Here is a 21,915-nt window from a genome sequence, read left to right as displayed (position 1 = left end):
GAATATCAGCTGATTTTTCTGCAGAAATTTTGCAGGCCAGAAAGGTGTCACACAATATTTTCAAAGCGCTGAAAGGAGAAACAACAACAACAGAAAAACTTCCAACCAACTTCCAACTTCCAACTCTGTCTAGCCAGAGTATCATTTAGAATTGAAAAAGAAAGAATTTCTCAGAAAAGCCAAAGCTAAAAGAGTCTATTACCACTAAACTGGCCTTACAAAAAAAATCATTAAAGGGAATTTAAGCTATAAAGAAAAAGCCATAAGTAAAAGTAAGAAAATAGATTTAAAAAAATTGCACTGCTAAAGGCAAATATATAGTGGAAGTAGTGGATCAATCACTTATAAGGATAGGATGAAGATTAAAAGTCAAAAGTAGTAAAATCAACTATACAGTAATTAGGCAAGGGAATGAAATAATAAAAAAAAAGGATAGAAAATGTGTGTTTAAAACATAAAAAGATATAACATGAAGGGGAAATAAAAATGTAGTGTTTTTAGAATGTGGTCAAACTTAAATGACTATCAACCTAAAGTATATATTAGTTAATATATAGGTTATACACGAACCTTATGGTAACCACAAACCAAAAACCTATAATTGATTACCCCCCCCCAAAAATGAGAAAGGAATCTAAACATGACACTAATGAGTGTCATTAAACCACAATAGAAGAGAGCAAGAGAAGAAAAAAGGAACAGAAAAGAACTACAAAACAACCAGAAAACAATCAACAAAATGGCAAAACCTATCAATAATTATTTTAAATGTAAAAGGATTAAATTCTTTAATCAAAGACATAGTATGCCTGAATGGATAAAAGACAAGACCCATTATGCAAGAGACTCACTTCAGATCTAAAAAATTTATAGATAGAAAGTGAAGGGATGGAAAAAGATATTCCATGCAAATGGAAATGAAAAGAAAACTGGCATAGTAATACTAAGGTCAGACAAAATAAACTTTAAAACAAAGACTAACAAGACACCAAGAAGAGCTATCTAATAATAAGGGGGGGGGTCAATACAACAGAAGGATATAATATTTGTAAATACTTATGCACTCAACAAAAGAGCACTTAAACATAAAAAACAAATATTAACAGACATAAAGGGAGAAATTGATTGTAATGTAACAATAGTAAGGGGAATTTAATACCCACTTACATCAATAGGTAGATCATCTGGACAGAAAATCAATAAGGAAACATTAGCCTTAAATGACACATTAGGCCAGAAGGACTTAGTTTACAGAACATTCTATCAAAAGCAGGAGAACAAACATCTTTGCAAGGTACACAGAACATTGTCTAAAATAAATCACATATTAGGCCATAAACAAGTCTCAATAAATTTAAGAAGATTGAAACATTATTACGCATCTTTTCTGACTACAGTGATTCAATGAAACTAAAAACCAATTACAAGGCAAAAATTGAGAAAAATGCAAATATGTGGAGATTAAACAACATGCTACTAAACAACCAATGGGTCAATGAAAAAAATCACAAGGGAAATTAAAAAAAAAAATCCCAGACAAATGGAAATGGAAACAACATTCTGAAATCTGTGAAATGCAGTGAGGACAGTTCTAAGAGGGAGGTTCATAGTGATACAAGCCTACCGCAAGAAACAAGACAAACTTCAAATAAACAATCTAACTTTATACCTAAAGGAACTAGAAATTGAAGAACAAATGAAGCCCAAAGTTAGTAGAAGGGAAGAAAGAGTTAAAACCAGAGCAGAAAGAAATGAAATAAAGACTTAAAAAACAAAAATCAGTGAAACTGAGAGCTGATTCTTTGAAGAGAAGAGAAGAACAAAATTGACAAAACCTTAGCCACACTCATCAAAAGAAGAGGGCCCAAATAAGTAAAATCAGAAATGAAAAAGGAAAAGTTACAACCAATTTGGTAGAAATACATAGGATTATAAGAGACAACTATGAACAATTATACACACACAAATTTGACAACCTGCAAGGAATACATAAATTCTCAGAAACACATGATCTTCCAAGGTGAACCATAAAGAAGCAGAAAATCTGAGTAGACTGATTACTAGTAATGAGATTGAATCAGTAATCAAAAAATTTCCAAAAAAGAAGAAAAAAAAGCCTAATAGGATGGCTTCACTGGTGAATTCTACTAAATACTCAAGGACTATTTAGTACTAGTACTTATCCTTCTCAAACTATTCTGAAAAACTGAAGAGGAGGGAGCACTTCCAAAGTATTATGACACCAACATTACCCCTATACTAAAACCAGATGAAGACATCACAGAACAAGAAATTACAGACCACTATTCTTGATGAACATAGATAAAAAATTCTCAGTAAGATATAGCAAATAGAATTCAACATTACATTAAAAGGCTCAGACACCATGATTAAAGAGGATTTATTCCAGGGATACAAGGATGGTTCAACATCAGCAAATCAATCAGTGTGATATACCACTTTAATAAAATAAAGGATAAATATCATGTGATCATCTCAATAGAAGGAGAAAAAGTATCTGACAAAAGTGAACACATATGTATGATAAAAACTCTCAATACAGTAGTCATAGAGGGACTGTACCTCAACATAATGAAGACTGTATGGGACACACCCACAGTTAACATCTCAATGGTGAACAATAAAAAAACTTACCCTCTAAGATTAGGAATAAGACAGGGATATAGACTCTTATTGCTTTTATTTGATGTAGTATTGAGGAGCACCTGGGTGGCTCAGTGGGTTAAAGCCTCTTCCTTTGGCTTGGGTCATGATCCCAGGGTCCTGGGATCGAGCCCCACATCGGGCTCTCTGCTCAGCGGGGACCCTGCTTCCTTTTCTCTCTGTCTCTCTACCTGCTTGTGATCTCTCTCTCTCTCTCTGTCTGTCAAATAAATAAATAAGACATTAAAAAAAAAGATTTGTATTTGACATAGTATTGAGACTTCTATCCACAGCAAGTAGGTAAGGAAAAGAAACAAAGGGCATCCAAATTAGACTGGAAACAGTAAAACTCATTATTTGCAGAAGACATAATATTATACATAGAAAACTCTAAAGACTCCACCAAAAAACCATTAGAATAAACGAATTCAGTAAATTTGCAGGATACAAATCTGTAAGCTCTTGCATTTCTACACACTAATAAGGAACTACCAGAAAGAGAAATTAAGAAAACAACCCCATTCACAATTACATCAAAAAGAACATACTTAGGAATAAATTTATTTTTCACTCCACTAATGAGGTAGAAGACCTGGACTCTCAAAATGTAAGACACTAGTGAAAGAAACTGAAGATGACACAAATGGAAAGATATTCCATGCTCATGGATTGGAAAAACTAATGTTGTTAAAGTGTTCATACTACCTGAAGCAATCTATAGATTCAATGCAATCTCTATTAAAGTACCAGTGACATTTCCACAGAACTAGAATAAATAATCCTAAAATTTGTATACAAACCACAAAAGACCCCCGAACAGCCAATGCAATCTTGAGAAAGAAGAACAAAGCTGGAGATACCACATTCCCTAATTTCAAATTATACTACAAAGTTAGAGTGATCAAAACAGTATGGTATTGACACAAAACAGACGTGTAGATCCATGGGACAGAATAGAGAGCCCAGAAATAAACCCACACATTTATGCTCAATTGATCTATGACAAAAGAGGCAAAAATATACGATGGGGAAAAGATAGTCTCCTCAATGAATCCCTGTTGGGAAAACTGGACAGCTACATGTGAAAGAATTAAGCTGGACCACTTATGACATACATAACAATAAACTCAGAATGAACTAAAGACTTGAATGTAAGATCTGAAACCGTAAAACTCCTGGGAGAAAACTTAGGTGATCAGCTCTCCAACATCAGTCTTATGATATTTTTTGGACTAGACTCCATAAGCAAGAGCAACAAAAGTTAAAATAAACAAGTAGAACTACATTAAACTGAAAAGCTTCTGCACAGTGAAGGAAACTATCAACAAACGAAAAGGCAACCTATGGAATGGGAGAAAATATTTGGAAATCATATATCTGATAAGGGACTGATATCCAAAGTATGTCAAGAACTCCTACTATTCAATAGCAAAAAGCAAACAGTATGATTAAAAATAGGGAGAAGATCCAAATAGACATTTTTACAAAGAAGACATAGATGGACAATAGAGCTATGAAAAGATGCTTAATATCTAATCATCAGGGAAATGTAGATCAATACCAAAGAGTATTCAGTAATCAGTCTACTCACCTCACAGTTGTCAGAAAGGCTGTTACCAACAACAACAACAACAACAAAACAAAAAAGACAGATGCTGGTGAGGATATAGAAAAGGGAACCCTTGTGCACCATTGTTGGGAGTGTAAATTGGTGCAGTCACAGGGGAAACCAGTATGGAGGATCCTCAAAAAATTAAAAATAGAATCCCATACAATCCAGCAATTCAACTTCTGGGTATTTATCTGAAGAAAATGAAAATGCTAACTTGAAAAAAAATATATGCACTCCCACGTTCACCTCAGCATTATTTACAATAGCGAAGATATTGAAGAAACAAACTAAGTCTCCATCAGTGGATGAATTGATAAAAAAAGATGTGGTCTATGTGTGTATATATAAATATATATATATATATATATATGTATATACATACACACATATAATACATACACACATATAATACACATGTAATACAAAATGAAATATTACTCAGCCATAAGAAAGAATGAACTCTTGTCATTTGTGAGAACATGAATAGGACTTGAGGATATTAAGCTAAGTGAAATAAGTCAGAGAAAGACAGACACCATATGATTTCACGTATATGTAGAATCTAGAAAACCAATGAACCAACCAAACCAAACCAGACTCATAGGGGATTTGATGTTGGACAAAATAAGTGAAGAGGATCAAGAGGTACAGACTTCCAGAGATAAAGTAAATCAATCATGGGGATGTAGTATACAGTAGAAGAAATATGGACATAATATTGTATTAAATCTGGATGGTGACAGATGGTAATCAGACTCATTAAGGTGATCATTTTATAATAAACACAAATTTCGAGTCATTATGGTATATATCTGAAACTAACATAATGTTGTATGTCAATTTTGCTTCAGTAAAAATGTGTAACATAGAGTCAAGATGGCGGAGAAGTAGCAGGCTGAGACTACATCAGCTAGCAGGAGATCAGCTAGATAGCTTATCTAAAGATTGCAAACACCTGCAAATCCATCAGCAGATCGAAGAGAAGAAGAACAGCAATTCTGGAAACAGAAAAACAACCACTTTCTGAAAGGTAGGACCAGTGGAGAAGTGAATCCAAAGTGACAGGAAGATAGACCCCGGGGGGAGCCATCAAAAGAAATGAAATCTTGCCCTTTGCGACAACATGGATGGAACTAGAGTGTATCATGCTTAGCGAAATAAGTCAAGAAGAGAAAGACAACTTTCATATGATCTCCCCGATATGAGGAAGTGGTGATGCAACATGGGGGCTTAAGTGGGTAGGAGAAGAATCAATGAAACAAGATAGGACTGGGAGGGAGACAAACCATAAGTGACTCTTAATCTCACAAAACAAACTGAGGGTTGCTGCGGGGAGGGGGGTTGGGAGAAAAGGGGTGGGGTTATGGACATTGGGAGGGTATGTGCTTTGGTGAGTGCTGTGAAGTGTGTAAACCTGGCGATTCACAGACCTGTACCCCTGGGGATAAAAATATATGTTTATAAAAAATAAAAAATTAAAAAAATGTATAACATATCAGTTAGTGGCATATTGTTGAGCTATGTACATATGTACACATATGTATATAAGAGCTATGAACAAAAACTAGGCAAAGAAGAGATACAGTGATTCTGGAGAAGGCATTGCAATTTTTTGTAGGGTGGTCAGGAAAGGTTTTGCTGACAAGGTAACATTTTAGCACATTGCTGATGGAGGTATGGGAATGAATCTTGGATACATTTGAGGAAAGAGCATTCCAGTTGAAAGGAACAGCAAGAACATGGGCTCTGAGGCAGAAGTGTGCCTGGTTTCTGGAACAGAGATGTTACTGGACATTCAGGACCAGGTTCTTGAGTTTCAGTGTCATAGAAATGAACATTGAACTCCAGAGAAAGAAAGCAGGTGGAGTTTATTAGAGATAGCTTGTATACCAGGGAGCTGATGAGAGAGAGAGGAATGTCATTCCCAGAGGGATAGCACGCAAGGCTTATACAGACACTTTTCCATGGGTGAGAGCCTAGGAACGGGAAAGCATCTTTCAGTCCCACGGTCATGATTTTGTGATCGTTACTTTTTAGTGAACACAAGACAACCTCAAGAGGCCTTTTTCCATTGTTGACATTCTTTTAGGGCTCCCGGAAAACAGAAATACTTGTGCAAGCGGGCTTTAAATTATTACTTCTAATTTTGCCCAGATACCCATTACTCCCTAATGGCTGTTCTTTCTCATTTGTTGGCTTTCCCAGAAGGAGGTATTTGTCTCTAAGGATATGGAAACTTTTAACCCTTGCTTCAGACCAGGGGCTTTACAGGAAGTCCCTCTTGCTTTTCCTATACTGTCTCCCAGGGAAGTCATTGAGGCCACAGCTGGTGAGCAAGGGCAAGAGTAAATGGAGATGAGGTTGGAAAGATAATTAGATGAGATCCTGAACAGCTTTATCCTATGAAGATTTTGGTTTTTACATTAAATGAGGTGGGGAGACACTGAGGGATTTAGGGCAAAAAAATGTCATGATCTGATTAATTTCCCTGAGCTTAAGATAGATTACAGAAGACAAAGGGGAGCTGGTTAGAAGCTTTATACTATAATCAATCCCCCAAATAATGATGTTTTGGGGAACAGTGAATGAGAGGCAGGTGGTGAGAAGTGTCGAATTCTGGATACATTTAAAAAAGAGTGTTCATAAATTTTGTTGATCATTTGGATGGGTATATGGTGGTGGGCAGGAAGACCGAAGGTTTTTGGCTTGAGTACCACATGACAAGAATGGGTTTGTACTTTCAGAGATGGGGAAGACTCTGGGGAGTGAGACTCTGGGGGAAAGCAGGAATCTTCTTCTGGACATAGTAAGTCTGAGATACCTATTAGATATTCCAGGGGAGATGGTGACTAGTTCAAGGGAGAGCTCTAGATTGGAAGTATAAATTTTGGAATAATGAACTTGTAAATAACAGTTAAAAGTGTGAGAGTTATTGAGATTACCAAGGTGAGATTACCAAGGTAGACTCTGATGACATGAGATTGAAAACTTGGCAGAACATTTCATCTAAACAAATAAGATGCTCTTCCTAAGAGGATGTCTCGCCACATATTACTCTGGCAAGGCAGCCGACACCTAAGACCCTATATAATCCGACCTTATATTTTCCTTGCTATTCCTTGAACATGGCACATGTGCTGTAATTTTATGGCTTTGGTACTTGCTTTTCCTTCTACCCAAAAGGTTTTTTCTTGCTTATCTCCTTCAGATCTCGATATTCCCTTATGTATTACTCATCTCCTGCTACATAGCAAGTTCCTCCAAAACTAAGTAGCCTAAAATAACAACAAACATCTATTATCTCACCTCTTCTTCAGGCCAGACGTTCAGAACAAACCTAGATGGGTGGTTCTGGCTGACAGTTTCACATGAAGTGGGAGTCTGGACTTCACCTGGGACTTTGGCCTTCTTGGGACTAGAGGTTCCACTGCTGGGAGCGGGGATGGGAGGGTTCATTCACTGTTGATAGATTAGTGCTGTTGGTGGGAGGCTTGGGTACCTCTCTACGTCATCCTCTCTCAAGGCTGCTTCCCTGTCCTCATGACATGGCGGACAGCTTGTCCCAGGGTGAGCGACCAACAAAGCAATGTGGAAGCTTCTGGGCCTTTTATGACCAGCCTCAGCAGTCAAACACCTTAACTGCTGCTGGGCTTTATGGCCCATAGACCGGCCCTGATTTACTGTGGGAGGAGACTGCAAGGGTGTGAATACCAGGAGATGAGACTCACTGAAGGCCATCTTGAATGTTAGCTACCACCTCTTATCTGAGATGCCTTCTCTGACTACCCTGTATATTATGGACTGGATGTGTGTGTCCTTCCCATGCCTTCCAAATTCCATGCAGTCCTTAAGCCCCAGTGTGGCTGTATTTGGAGTAAGGAAGTAATTAATTTTAAGTGAGGTCATAAAAGTGGTGTCCTGATTGGATAACATTAGTGCCCTTATGAGAAGAGACTCCAGAAAGTTCACACCAAGGAAGGTCACGTGGGGACATGGAGAGAGAGTGGCTGGCTGCAGGCCAGAGGGAGAGCTCTTACCAGTAACTGAATCGGCTGGAACCTTAATCTTGAACTTTTAACCTCTATAAATATGATAAAATAAGTTTCTTTTGATAAAGCCACATCTGTAGTATTTTGTTCTAACAGCCCAAGTGGACTAATACACCGTATAAAAGTGCAGCCTCTTTGTCCTCTGTTGAGGAATCAACACTTCACACTCCCTTTATTCTGCGTTTTCTCCATAGTACTTATCACAAGCTGACAATTTCTTAATTTATTTCTGTGTTGGCTGCCTCCCCTTGTTAGAGTATCAGCTTCTTAAGAGCAGGGAATTTGTCCGTTTGGTGAACTGTTGTATCCTCAATTCTGAAAGCAATACCTGGCACCGAAAATAGGCTCAGAATTATTTGCTGAGCGATAAATGAATATATCAATATTTGACCTTAATTCATTTCTCTTCACCCTCTCCTGGATGACTCGGATTGTTTTTTACTTTAGTTAAATTTGGTATTCGTTATGTTTCATCTCAGGCATGCAAGAGAAATATGTAAAAAATCCTAATCTACTGCTTGTATTATTCACTGTAATAGGTTATTTGATAGTTAACAGAGTGAAATACAAGCCCATCTGGGGGTAATTTTGAGGTTGTTACTGCTTAAGCAATAAGCCTATTGGAAATCTGGAATTCTTGGGACTGTTTTTTCCTGCTTGAGTGTGAGAATTCTGTAGCTTTGTAAAGAAGTGGAAAGAACATGTAATGAGCAATCCTGATAAAATTGTGTGTGTGCATGTTTGCACATAATAAGGAAAGAATAAGACTGGAAAAGTATACAAAACACACTTCTGTGTATTCCATTTTTTCCATCATGCTAATGTCTTTCTTTCTGTAGTTAGAAATGAAAAAGTTATAAAAAATGCAGTGAAAAGAATAATGTAGCAGGATGCTTCTTACAGATTGGCTTAGTTCTTTTAATCTGTCTTAACTTCCTGCTCTGTAGATAGGAGACAAAAACATGTAACTTCAACCTTGACTTAGGTAAAAATATGTCAGAGGGTTGGTATGTATTGGTTTATTCTTGCAGGCTGCAGTGAGGTCCTGGAAGAATGGGACAAAGCTTAGTCCAAGCTGGCTCTTATAAGAGGAAACAGGATATAACCTTGCTATGCAAAGTCCTTTCTGTTTGCAAAGCTGGGGGCAGTCAGATTGGCTGACCAAGGACATCACTTCATTGCCAAGGACATGGGTTCCTGCCCGTCTTCTCTGTCTGGATATAGATTATGTTAAGGACTGGGTTATTCTATTTGCTTGTATCCAAAAAGGAGTCTACTGTGGCTACTTTATTTTCTTTCTATTATTGTTCTGTTGGTGATGGTGTATTGGGAATATTCAAACTTATCACCGCTGGACTGAGAAGTTACACATGGACCTGATCTGGATGTAGGCGCATTCCCCAGGGACAGGAGACTTGGCGCTAGATATAGTAATAGGGTGAGACTTCTGATTGCTTCTCCGATGGCCCATAATAAATGCTATTCCCATCGTTATCATTACTATTAATGCTGCCACTGTGTCTCTCTCTCTCCCTTTCTGTCTGGGCTTGCTTAACACTCGTGGGCCTGAGGTTCCAGAGAAACATGGTCATATGTACAGCTGAGCGTTTTAAAAAGCCAGAGCATCAGGAAATCAGCACACTTTCAGCCCACAGGGTGCTGGAAGACTCCAAGTCAGGAGGGATAGATTAGTCATAATATGGATATTGATGGACTCAGGCAATTCTAATCAGACAAGAGTGGGAACACAGGGGATTCAGAATGGCGGATCAATAAACAAGAAAACACCCTGAAAAAAGTTACCCCCTAATGATTGGCCTTCTGCTCTTTGACCTCTTTCTCTCCCTCCTGAGGAGGAACAGCCTGTAGTTCTTTCCCCTCACTTCCCTTGCCAGAGCTCCCCTCTCTGGCTCCCTTCCCATGTCTGTCTGGTTACCATCTTTGTATCTCCTTCTCCCACTGTTGAGTTTTTGTCCATACATCCCCATCCCTCACTTCTGCATGGGCTTGATGGACTCCTCATAGCTCTTAAAAATCTGTGAATCTGTATATACTGCCAAGAGAAACAGGGTTCAGTCTCCATGGACTGCTGTGGTCTGAACATTTGTGCTCCCACAAATTCGTATGTTGAAATCCTCACCCCCAGAGATGATAGTATTAGGAGGTGGGGCCTTGGGGAGGTGATAAGGGCATGAGGGCATGGGGTGGAGCCCTCGTGAGTGCCTTTATGAGAGAGGCCTCAGAGATCTCCCTGCCACTGCCTGTGTGAGGACACAGGGAGAAGGTGTGGGCTGTGAACCAGGAAAGGGCCCTCACCGGAGAATGCGACCATGCTGATGCTTTGATCTGACCGTTCCCAGCCTCCAGACTGTGAGAAATAAATTTCTGTGATTGAGAAGCTGGGGGATTTGATTACGGTAGCCTGTACGGACTAAGACATGGATCGTATAAATGCCCTCATTACATTTAATTGTCTTGGATGGGAGGTAGGGGATGATTAAACCCCTTTCTTTAGAATGCCAGACCTGGATATTTTTTACCCATCAAAGCTCAGCCTAAAGTGACTTCCTCTATTTTGTTAGGTGAAACATAGTCATCCTCTTGAAAATTATAGAGTTAGAATTGCTTTCTTTGGCCCACATGATGTTGTTGGAAGATTTATATTCATTACTTAAGCAGGTAAAGAAATTTCACACACCATTTTGGTTTTCTGAATTTTCTTTTTTTCTTCTTATTTATTCATTTGTATATTTTTCTTGGATTTCTGAATTTTCTTTAAAAAAATCAAGAGATCTGGAAACCCACATTTCTGCAAGACAGTGGCTGCTGTGGCTGAGTCATGGCTTCCTTCTCTTTGTGGCAGGAGCCCTGCTGCTCATCTTCATCCCCACCTGGACAACTTCATGCATCTGTGGTCCTTTTTGGCTCTTCTAGGCAGTTCAGGGCTTGACCTCATTGTTAGAAGTGCCCTGTAGATTCTCTTTGAATCCTGTTGCCTTCTCACGGAAGCTAGCTTTAGAACAGGGCTGTGCAGATTGGTTGGAGATTGGTGAGAAGTGCATTCACTATGATGAAAACGGTAAGGTCATTTTGTTCAGAGGCTTTTTTCATTTGTTTATTCGTTTGGTCATTCATTCCTGTGGCCCCACTTGTTCTTTATCATTGTCTCTTGCTTTAATTCCTTAGACACCATGAAAAATGTAAAGTATGAAGGGGTATATGTAAAAACTACTGCCTCTCTTACTCAAATCTCCTACCTCTCCTTCCCAGAAGCTACCTCTTTTACTGTGTGTGTGTGTGTGTGTGTGTGTGTGTTTCTTCCCAAGAAAGCCTATCCATGCATACAGGCTAATATATATCCCTCTGCCATGTGATGCCAAATAGCAAACTGCAGACTGTTCTGTGGCTTTCCTTTTTTGCTTAATGATATATCTTGCAGATTATTCCACAAAAGTACAGATTTGCTTCATTTCTAAAGCCTGCATAGCATTGCATTTTATTCATGCAGTATGATTTGTTTAAGCTTTCTGGTGGGCCTGTAGTTTGTTTTCTATCTTTTATGAATACAAACAATGCTGCAATGAAGATCCTTGTATGTAGTTGAGAAGAGGAAAATAAGCCAGCATATGTGTCTGATTTTAAGATATGGAATTGCTTGGTCCAAAAGGTATAAATAATAGTGTCCCTGCGTCCATTTGCACAGGCTCATGAGGAGCAGACTGGGCACCTCTCTTTCAACCTTGTGATTAAGGACGTCATGTTGGTAACTTGAAATTGACCACAGTGAGAATACTTATATCACGGAAATCTGCAAACACTACAAATTAGGACTTTCCTTTCCCTTCTGGAGAGCTGATTGTTAAACACCGTGCTACTGTAATTCAGTTCTGACACTACCTAGAGTTAGTGTAGACTCTAGTATAAGGGCACAGTCCCTAACAAGACTGCCCTCACTTCTGATGCTAGCTAGCTGCAAATCTGGAGGCTCCCCAGCCACCCATTCTTCTGATCAGCCGGCTATACATTGTGGGATCCCCACAACCCTTTTAGGTTTAATAATTTGCTAGGATGACTCCTAACACTTAGGAAAGCACTACACTTTTCATTATAGTTTTATTATGAAGGATGCAGATCAGGACCTGTCAAATAAGGAAATCTATTGATGGAGCTTTTGTGTCTTCTCTCTGTGGCTTCAGGACATATTACCCTTCCAGCATACTGACATATTTACCAATCAGAAAGCTCATGGAGCCTCAAATGCCCAGAGCTGCCACTGGGGTTTCATTATGTAGGCACAATTGATAGAATCATCGACCATGTGATTGAATTCAGTCTCCAGCATTGTTCCTTCACCAGAGGTCAGGAGGTTGGGCTGGTGTCAGGTAACCCTAAAATCCCAGAGGGTTTCCAGTCTTCTTCCCAGGAACCTAGGAAAGACCATTCAAATTCATCAAGCATTTCAGAGCACATCACTGGGTGTACGCATTGAGAGTGGTGACAGAATTTCCAAATTTTCCTCCAAGGAGGTTTTTCCAAATATGTAGTCCCACACAAAAAAAGTGTTTTTTTTTTTAAAGGTTTTATTTATTTGTTTGAGAGAGAGAGTGAGCAGGAGAGAGAGAGAAGGAGCAAGGGGAGGGGCAAAGGGAGAAAGAGAAGCAAGCAGGCTCCCGCTGAGCAGGCAGCTCGATCCCAGTGACTCCGAGATCATGACCTGAGCCCAAGGCAGACGCTTATCTGACTGAGCCACCTAGGCGCCCCTATAAAAGTGATTTTGGAGGGAAAATTCTGACTGTGGTGATTTATCCTACCAGATCCCCCTAGTATATCAGTTAACTTCTCTGACACTGAGCACGAGAAACTAGGGAATTTATATTTGTATTCTTGCTGAGATCTTCAGACGAAACCCTATTATTGTGAATGTTTCTTATGACTCTCTGTTCCCACCACTTAGGGAAATAGCTGCTGGTGAAGTTTGCCAGCTGTTTATGGAAATAAAAAAACTTCAAATGTATCATACTGGGTCGTTAACCTTTCTATAATCACTACATCTTATTAGAAAATTTCCCCCGAATATTACCTGGTAAATAGATTACATGTATGATAACACCTCACAAATTGGGAGAAAGTCATTCTGAAATAGTGATGGTTTGAAATAGTGAATGTTTTGAAAATATTGTGCATTTTCACTGTTTTCTTGTTTGTCACCATGATGATTTGTCCCGAAGCATTGTCAGATCCGTAATGCATTAGTAGAATAAGTAAGATAAATATTGTGATCATCTAGGAAAAGTGACTCATAAGCACTGAAGTTTAATGAAATTGTCATTCTTATCAATTCTAAGTGACGGACATATACAAAGTCCTTTAGGCATCTTGATAGCTATATAAAATAGGTGGTGATTCTAGTCCTATTTTACAATGAGGAAACAGAGGCTGAGAAGCTAAGTTACTTGGTCAAGGTCACCACACAGCTGATAAGTGATGATCTAATACTTGAACCCAGAAAATCGGACTGCAGAGACCATGCTCTCAGCAGCAACACCACAAAGATGCTAAATTTGTTTATAGAGAGAATAAAAATCACCAGTGAACTGTATTTTTGATTTCCCAAATAAGCATTTGAGAATTGACATCAAAGGCTCCAGGGAGCCGGGGTTGGAGGTGCTACGGTGAGAGGGCAAGAATGGGGTGGCCACGTGGAGAGGTGGAGAGTTGGCCTAGCACCTTCCAGGGCCGGTCTGCTGCCTAGAACTGTGTCCTCCACCTGCAGAAGACCCCCTTCCATTGACTGAACACATCACGGGACCCACACAGAGGATCTGTGTCCACAATTCTTTTTGCCACTGCTGGGTCTTCCACCAACAGTTGCCTGTGTGTCTTCTCCAAAAGGAGGCCCACCTATATTCTGGGGTTTGGTGATGCTTTATTGAAACAACGAGGCCTAATGTCTGGATTCTTTTACTCTCAAGTTGGTTAAGCAGAGAACTGCATTTCCCCAGAACCCCCTTCCCTCTGTGGTTCTTGCTTAGAGTCGGCCAAAGGAGGACCATGTATGAAATGTGGGAGTCAGACGTGAACCATGGTTCATCCCTTTCTGACGGTGTTTTCACAGTCCGATATCTGACAGATAGAGAGTCAGAATCAGAGGAACTCCTGGGGCACCTGGGTGGCTCAGGGTCCTGAGATCGAGCCCTGCAGTGGGCTCCCTGCTAGGTGCGGAGTCTGCTTCTCCCTGCGTTTCCCTTTGGCTTGTGCTCTCTGTCTCTCTCAAATAAATAAATTAAGTTAAATTTAAAAATAAAATCAGAGGAACTCTGTCAGTGCTCTGGCCAGATCCCTTGGGGTCCCTTTTACCTTTTTCTGTGTACCTTCCTTTGGCTACAGTTCCCAACGTTCCCTGTTTACTACTTCCTTTCGAGTCTTCTCTTGATAGCACTCCCCTCGTAAGTCATTAAGTCATGAAGCCTCATTTAGGGACTATAGAGAACCTAAGACCATGAGAATATAAGAAAGAACACTGCTTCCCGCTTGGTTTGACATGTGTCGCCAAATTCAAGCTCCTCTCCCTCTCTGGGTAGGTTCCTGCTTTGATTCTTTTGATCGCAGTGAAATATGGTCCCTAAGACCCCAGCTGTTGAAAGCCGACTAAGGGTTTCACTCACTGTCTGGCCCTTGCTAACAAAAAGGAAAGATGCAGGTATCAGCAGTTTGCACCTCATCAGGAAAACAGAAACTGCTTTAGGTTTTCAAACAGAGAGTTGGTTATGAAGGTGTTAAAAGAGCCAGAGAAGAAGGAGGGGCAAGGCAAGATTTCCCCCCTCAAGGTCTGACAGAGCAAAGGGCCAGGAAAACAAACAAAAAACAAAAAACAAAAACAAAAAACTGACCGGGCAACCAAACAAAACATTGCTTGGAGTCAGCATTGGCAGAAACCCAGAAGCTGGCCTTGTCCATGATTACCACTGCCCTCCTCAAAAACACAGCCAGGTCCGCAGAAGAAAGTCTTCTTCCGTCACCTTCCAGATGCCTGCCAGTGCCTCCCGTTGGTGACAACCGACAGGGAGCTGGGTGGGAAGCAAGTCAGGGAAGCCAAATTTGCAAGTTTTCTGCCCCTGGCAGCAGAAAAAAGGCTATGGAAGAGGAGTGCAGGGCTGAGGGGCAGCAGACACCGTGCCATCCCTCAGCCCAAAGTTTCTATCCTCTTCCTGAGGGTCCAAAGCATCTGAAAAGTTCCAAATCTTGGGGTTCCAAATCCAAAGGTTCCAAATCTTGGGGTGAAGAGGCCAGGGAACAGGTGAAGGATAAGAGATAGAATGAATGTGACAGCAAGTGGCCATGCCTGCAATCTGGAAATTATATCCCCACCCCTTTAAAAAAAAAAAAAGTATTTATTGAATTTGAGAGAGAGAGTGAGAGAGTGAGAGAGCACAAACATAGGGGAGGGGCAGCAGCAGAGGGAGAAGCAGACTCCCCACTGAGCAGGGAGCCCCATGTGGGGCTCCATCCCAATCACAGCCTGAGCCAAGGACGGACGCCCAAGTGACTGAGCTACCCAGGCAGCCTGGAAAGTATCCTTTTAAGAACACCTGGGAGATGTCTAGACAGGGGACCGTTTGATCCCTTTCATGGTCTTATGAGGACAAAAGTGAAGGGGTTCTTTTATTTTCTTGGGACACTGGTCGATCAGCTTTCAGCTAAACTCTTCGAAAAGCCACACACATCCCAGGAGCAAGCAAGCATGCTTTCAAACCCAAGTGAGCTTTAACAGGAGACTTGCAGACTCTGGGAGTCTGCAAAATGCAGCTCATCTCCTGGAATGGCCCAGAGACCTTGGCATTTGTTGTTTAAAAACCAGAGTCCCAGTCAGTTAATCCCATCTGCTTTTGAGAAACAGGAAAAATCAGTGTCATGGCTCTCTGGCTCCATGGGAGGCAAGCTTCCTTGGGTCTTCCGTGGGTCACTCCTAAGAGAATTTTATGCTCAGGAGTAAGACGGATCATTAAAACCCCCCCTGTATTAATTATCTATTGCTGTGATCACAAATTATCACAACGCTAGTGGCTTAAAACAATGCACACCTATCGTCTTACGGTTCTGGATGGGTGCACTGGTCTAAAAATAAGGTGTCAGCAGGTATACATTGCTTTAGAGGCTTTGGAGGAGTATCTGTTTCTTCGCCTTTTCTAGCTTCTAGGGGCCACTTGCAGTCCTTGACTCTAGCTCCCCCCCCCCCTTTTTTTTTTCAAAGACAAAAAGACAATAGCATAGCACTTCTCCCTTCCTGCCTCTCTAACCTCTACTTCTACCTTCTCTCTCCCTCTTTCTGACCCTGAGCCACCTACCTCTCTCGTATAAAGACCCTGTGATTACATTGGGCTCACCCAGATAATCCAGGATGCTCTCATTTCAAGAACCTGAACTCAATCAAGAACCTGCAAAATCCCTTTTACCCTCTAAGGTAGCATACTCACAGGTCCAGGGATTAGGGCCTGGACATCTTCCTCGGCCATTACTCAGCCTAGCACTCCCACTGTCTGTAATTTATGTTAAATGAAGGGAAGGGGAGAGCATACATCAAGTGCTGAGCTGGGTTATGATTCCACATATAATGAAAAAGGCAGCTTCCAGGTTGCCGATGAAACTGAAAATTATTTGCAAATATACCAATGGTAATCAACCCAAGTTTCCTTGGACCCTTCGCCATTTTAAGTAAACCAGTTTAGGTCTCCATTCCTTTTCCTTGAAAAACACTTATAAGAACTGTTGAAAAAGGCACCCCAGGTTCTCACACACAAGTAGTTCACACGGTGGGTGGGGAGTTGCAGAAAATCAGCAGATCATGGGGAGAACAGAGCTGGTGTGAGACGAGAACGGAGCCAGAGATATGTCCAGTGATCAGTGTGAACACACAGTCCAGTAACCCTGGGTATTTGGGGATCAGACTTGCCCAGTTGCCAGGGTGAGGAAATCTCACCATCAGTGTGCTGGTGTGTATGCTGTAGGGCACTGGAGTCCTAAGACCACCAGTGCAGTGTCCTTCTGGGAGGGTTGGCCTCTGAAACACCCATAGAGCTTGTGAATCATATGGGTGTCCTCCCTGACCTGCTGCCCTCAGGGTTTCTGAATCAAAGGTCTGGGGTGAAGCCCTGGGGCTAATATGTTTTACACATACTGAAGATTATTCTCGGTAAAGTCCAAGAATCATTGCCCTTCTATATTAGAAAGCCCAAGGGTGGTTTTTGTGAAACAGAGAAGTGTGTCTTAGGAGCCCAACCAAATGCCAACTGCATAATTGCAATATTTATTACCATGACGCTCAGCTTTCAATATAGCCTCTTTTCAGGGCTCATGCTAAATACGTTCAATATCCCTGAAATTTCCAGAATTGAGAGGTAGTATTTACATATAATGACCTGCAAATAGCAATCCAAGCTTTGGGTATAGCGTTTGCCCCTGAAAGAATCCAAAAGGGGGCTACATCAGAGAAAATTCAGTTTTTTTCCTTGGCTTTCACCTACTTGCATTTAACTTTGGATCTATATAGTTCTCTCTCTGGCTGAGTCGACGTGGTTTCCCACATTTCATCTGAACGAAGCCATTATCAGCTTTAAGGTGGGCATCATTTTATGCATCACTATGAGGGAGAGAAAAAAAGCCAGTGAGACTATGACAATTATAAGACGTATCCTCATTTCATGGATGTGAAAGTTCCTGGGGGGAGGGGACTTGCTATGTGGAAATGCAATATTTCAAGATTGCTGCTTCCCGTGAAAGAGAAGGCTGTTATTTCTGGGATGAGATCAAGTTTCCCTCGAACTGTGTTTTCAGGTTATCTTCTCACTTGGCACCCGTGCATGGGAGAACAGAATTCAGTTCTGCGTTAGCACATATTTTATGTGACATTGATCTCTAGTTTTGCTAATTAAAAAACAAAATTTTATAGAATAAGAGCCAATGATTATAGAAACCGAATTGAGAATTAGGAATAAGGATACAGTTTCACAAAAAAATATAATGACAGAAAGAACACTGTCTCCTCTGTATCATTTAACTGAACAGGCTCAACAAGAAGAAAAAGGGGAAATACTGTGGTATGTATTGTGGAATTAGCCAGGAAAAGAGTCTGCTGGCTCTTTATGGTCTGAAATATATTTCTAGACTGTGGACTTTGACTAGGTAGATTTCAACATGGTAAGCTTAATAAATAGCATTGGAAGATGTGTTTTATCCAACCCAGGCAACTGATAGAACCAAGGTTATTTTTTGTCCCTTGAGAAAAGCAAGCTTGGTATTACCATGCCTTTCCAACACCAGGGGGGATTTGGGAATCATATTTGCCAAGCTCTCTGCCATAAGGCCAGGGGGATATGGTAGCTGGAATTGGTTTCTCTAAACTATGAGAGTGTATGTGTTTGGTTATGTGTATATGATGCATATGTGACTTTTACTCAGCCAAGACATGAACAAGCACAAGTCCACTCCCAGACTTGAACTTATAACAGCCAGATTTGGAAACCGGATTTGCAACCCACATTATTCGATGACAGTGATAAGATTTTGTTCCCAGGGCATGGGTGATTTGGCCAAGGGTTATTCCTTCCCTCTTCATAGCACACCTTGTGACACTGTAATCCTCCTTTCCCCTCACACACTAAGTTTGAACACGCATAGCGTGAACGAGTTAGAAGGGCAAGTTGCCAACCTAGTTGCACATTAGAATTATTGGCAGAAATTTAAAAAAAAAAAAAAAAAAAAGAAAGAAAGAAAGAAAAAAAAAAGGAAACACAAAAACCCAAACCAAAAATACCCATGCGTAGGTCTCACTCCAGTGCAATTAATTTAGAATCTCTGAAGTAGGTAGGACCTGATTTTTTTTTTTTTTTTAAACTCCCACGTGTTTATAACGAGAAGCCCAAATTGCAATCCTCTGGGGATTTTGCACATGTCAGGACGGAGACTTGAGGGTGGCTTGTGCTAGTAACGAACCTTCTTGGGAATAGAGACTACAAGCTGGGATTGGGATAACCTCCATCTTAGGGTCAGGTTCCCCACAGGCAGCCGGCAAGACGAGCGTCTGTTTGGGTGCAAGGGTTTCAATTAGAAAGTGCTCCCACGAGAGAAACCTGTAAGGGAGGAAGCCGGAAGGGGAGGGGAGTGCGGTAGCTTATCTCCAGGGTTGGCTGCTTTCCATTCCTTCCCTCCTTGCTGGCATGTGTTACTCCCCTCACCAAGGTGCGATCTACTTCTCCCCAATCAGAGCTGGCCTTCTAACCTGCCTTGACCAATAGATGTGGCAGAAGTAGGGCTGAGCCAATCCCAGGCTTATCTTTTAAGAGGCCCAGGGACTTCTTGTCCCTAAGGGTAGGCAGCGGTAAAAGAAATTCAGCCACCCTGAGACCACCCTGAAACACAGGCTAGTGACATGGAGATCTGACAAAGAGGAGAACTAAGGAACCAGCTAACGATGACCTATGATGCCGGTCACATCTTCCCAGCCAGACCCCCGATAATTTGAGCCATCCCTTCGGAGGTCCCCACACATCCCCACTCTGCTTTGTGTGAATCCTGACTAGAAGAAGCCCGAGCAAATAACACGATCACTGTTTTGTACTTTGGGCTACTGGCTTATGAGGCAATAGATCTTGAAGTCTAGGACTGTTTCTTATACAACAATAGAAAACAGTTTGGGGTCGTTGTGTACTGACGGATCACTGAAGTTTGGGGGCAAGCAGTAGACAATGGAAGCAGGAAGAAACCTAGTGGGGCGAGATGGAGCAAAACCCTTTGGAGGGGATCTGTAGCCCGATTCCACTGGGGAAATCCGAATTATGTCTCAGAGTTATCTTGACCTTAGATTTCGTATTCCTGGTTATTGGATAAGGACCAGCTTGGGGTACACATGGTGGCATAAAATTCCTAGGCTCCTCTGGCTTTCTGCGGAGTATGGACAAGGTCCATTACTCCTCGGAGCACCCCTGGCTTGCGGCAGTGCGTTGCGTCATCACATTAGGGTGCGAAGTCCTAACGCTTGCCGGGTATTATTTCTCAGTGTTTAACAGACCACACAACGGAAACAAAAACACCATGCAGGTATCTCAGGCATAAAGTTCAAATTTAATCGACTAAGGGGAATCGGGACCTCATATAATAATAATGACTTACGGGGGGAATCTTTGTAGATAGAGGAATAGGTAGGTGCAGTTTCTTTTTTCAGGAGGGACATAAGCCCTGAAGAAAAATGCAGGGGAAAGGTGCTTGCATAGCAAAGTAGAGGGAAGTCTCTTTGTGACAACGCTGAATGTTTCCTGCAGCTCAGAGAAGCATGAAGCAGGGGGATGCTAAATGTGGACAGGTGTGCCTGACAGTAGTGTTCATCAGCTAACTTCCTAATTTCTGACACAGTTGAAGAAATGCCCGTGGTCTTTTTGTAAGGTTAAGTTAGAGGGTACATATTATCTTTTTTTTTTTTTTTTTTTTTAATGGAAACTGGTCAGGATTATTATACTGTTTTTGTAGAGAATTAATTTTCAGAGAAGTGGTTTAGAGCAAAAGTGCTCTGGCTGCTTTGGGAGGAAGATTCTCATTCTCTAAAGGCAAATCTCGGCTATCTCTGTCCTCCTCATCTACTTTAACACTTAAAAGCAGAAATAGGTTTTTTTGTTTTGTTTTGTTTTGACTCATAATGGTAAGTTTCCTTACTTTTCTTCTAGATTCATCTTATGATGGAAAGCACTTCTTTACTTGGTATGGAGTTTTTTTTTTTTTTTTTTTTTAAGATTTTATTTATTTATTTGACAGACAGATCACAAGTAGGCAGAGAGGCAGGCAGAGAGAGAGGGAGGAAGCAGGCTCCCTGCTGAGCAGAGAGCCCGATGCGGGGCTCAATCCGGGACTCTGGGATCATGACCTGAGCTAAAGGCAGAGGCTTTAACCCACAGAGCCACCCAGGCACCCCTTGGTATGGAGTTTTTTTTTTTTTTTAATTAATTAATTAATTAATTTCACAGACAGAGATCACAAGTAGGCAGAGAAGCAGGCAGAGGGAGAGGAGGAAGCAGGCTCCCTGCTGAGCAGAGAGCCCGATGCGGGGCTCGATCTGGGACCCTGGGATCATGACCTGAGCTAAAGGCAGAGGCTTTAACCCACAGAGCCACCCAGGCACCCCTGGTATGGAGTTTTAACGTGGGGGTGTTCATTCAGAATGAAGGAGGGCTGCACACCAGGGCTAAGCGCTGATTATTTCACTTGCTGTTATACACAGCCTGGACCTCTGCTGGGCACACCACTGGGAATCTCACTGGGTGGGGTGGCAGTCTGTGGTGCCAAAAAAAGCTTACCTGCTGGGGTTAAATGAGAAGCTCTGGGTAAATATTGCCTCCAAATAGCGTCTGGTACCAAAGCCAAATTCACCAAGGAATCAATTACTCTCCAACGGCTGGTACGGAGCTAACATTGACAGAGCTGCTGGGAGGAAAAAAGCTCTGATCAAACCAGGCATCCGATGACACCAAGGAACAGAATATGCCTCTACTTCCTGGGTAATTATTTCCCTTCCACAAGCTCTGGCCCAATGGACACAGACAACAG

Source organism: Mustela nivalis (genome assembly GCF_964662115.1).
Source record: "Mustela nivalis genome assembly, chromosome: 1".
NCBI lineage: Eukaryota > Metazoa > Chordata > Mammalia > Carnivora > Mustelidae > Mustela > Mustela nivalis.
The sequence above is the reverse complement of the archived record's forward strand: the minus strand, read 5'-3'. Positions refer to the sequence as shown.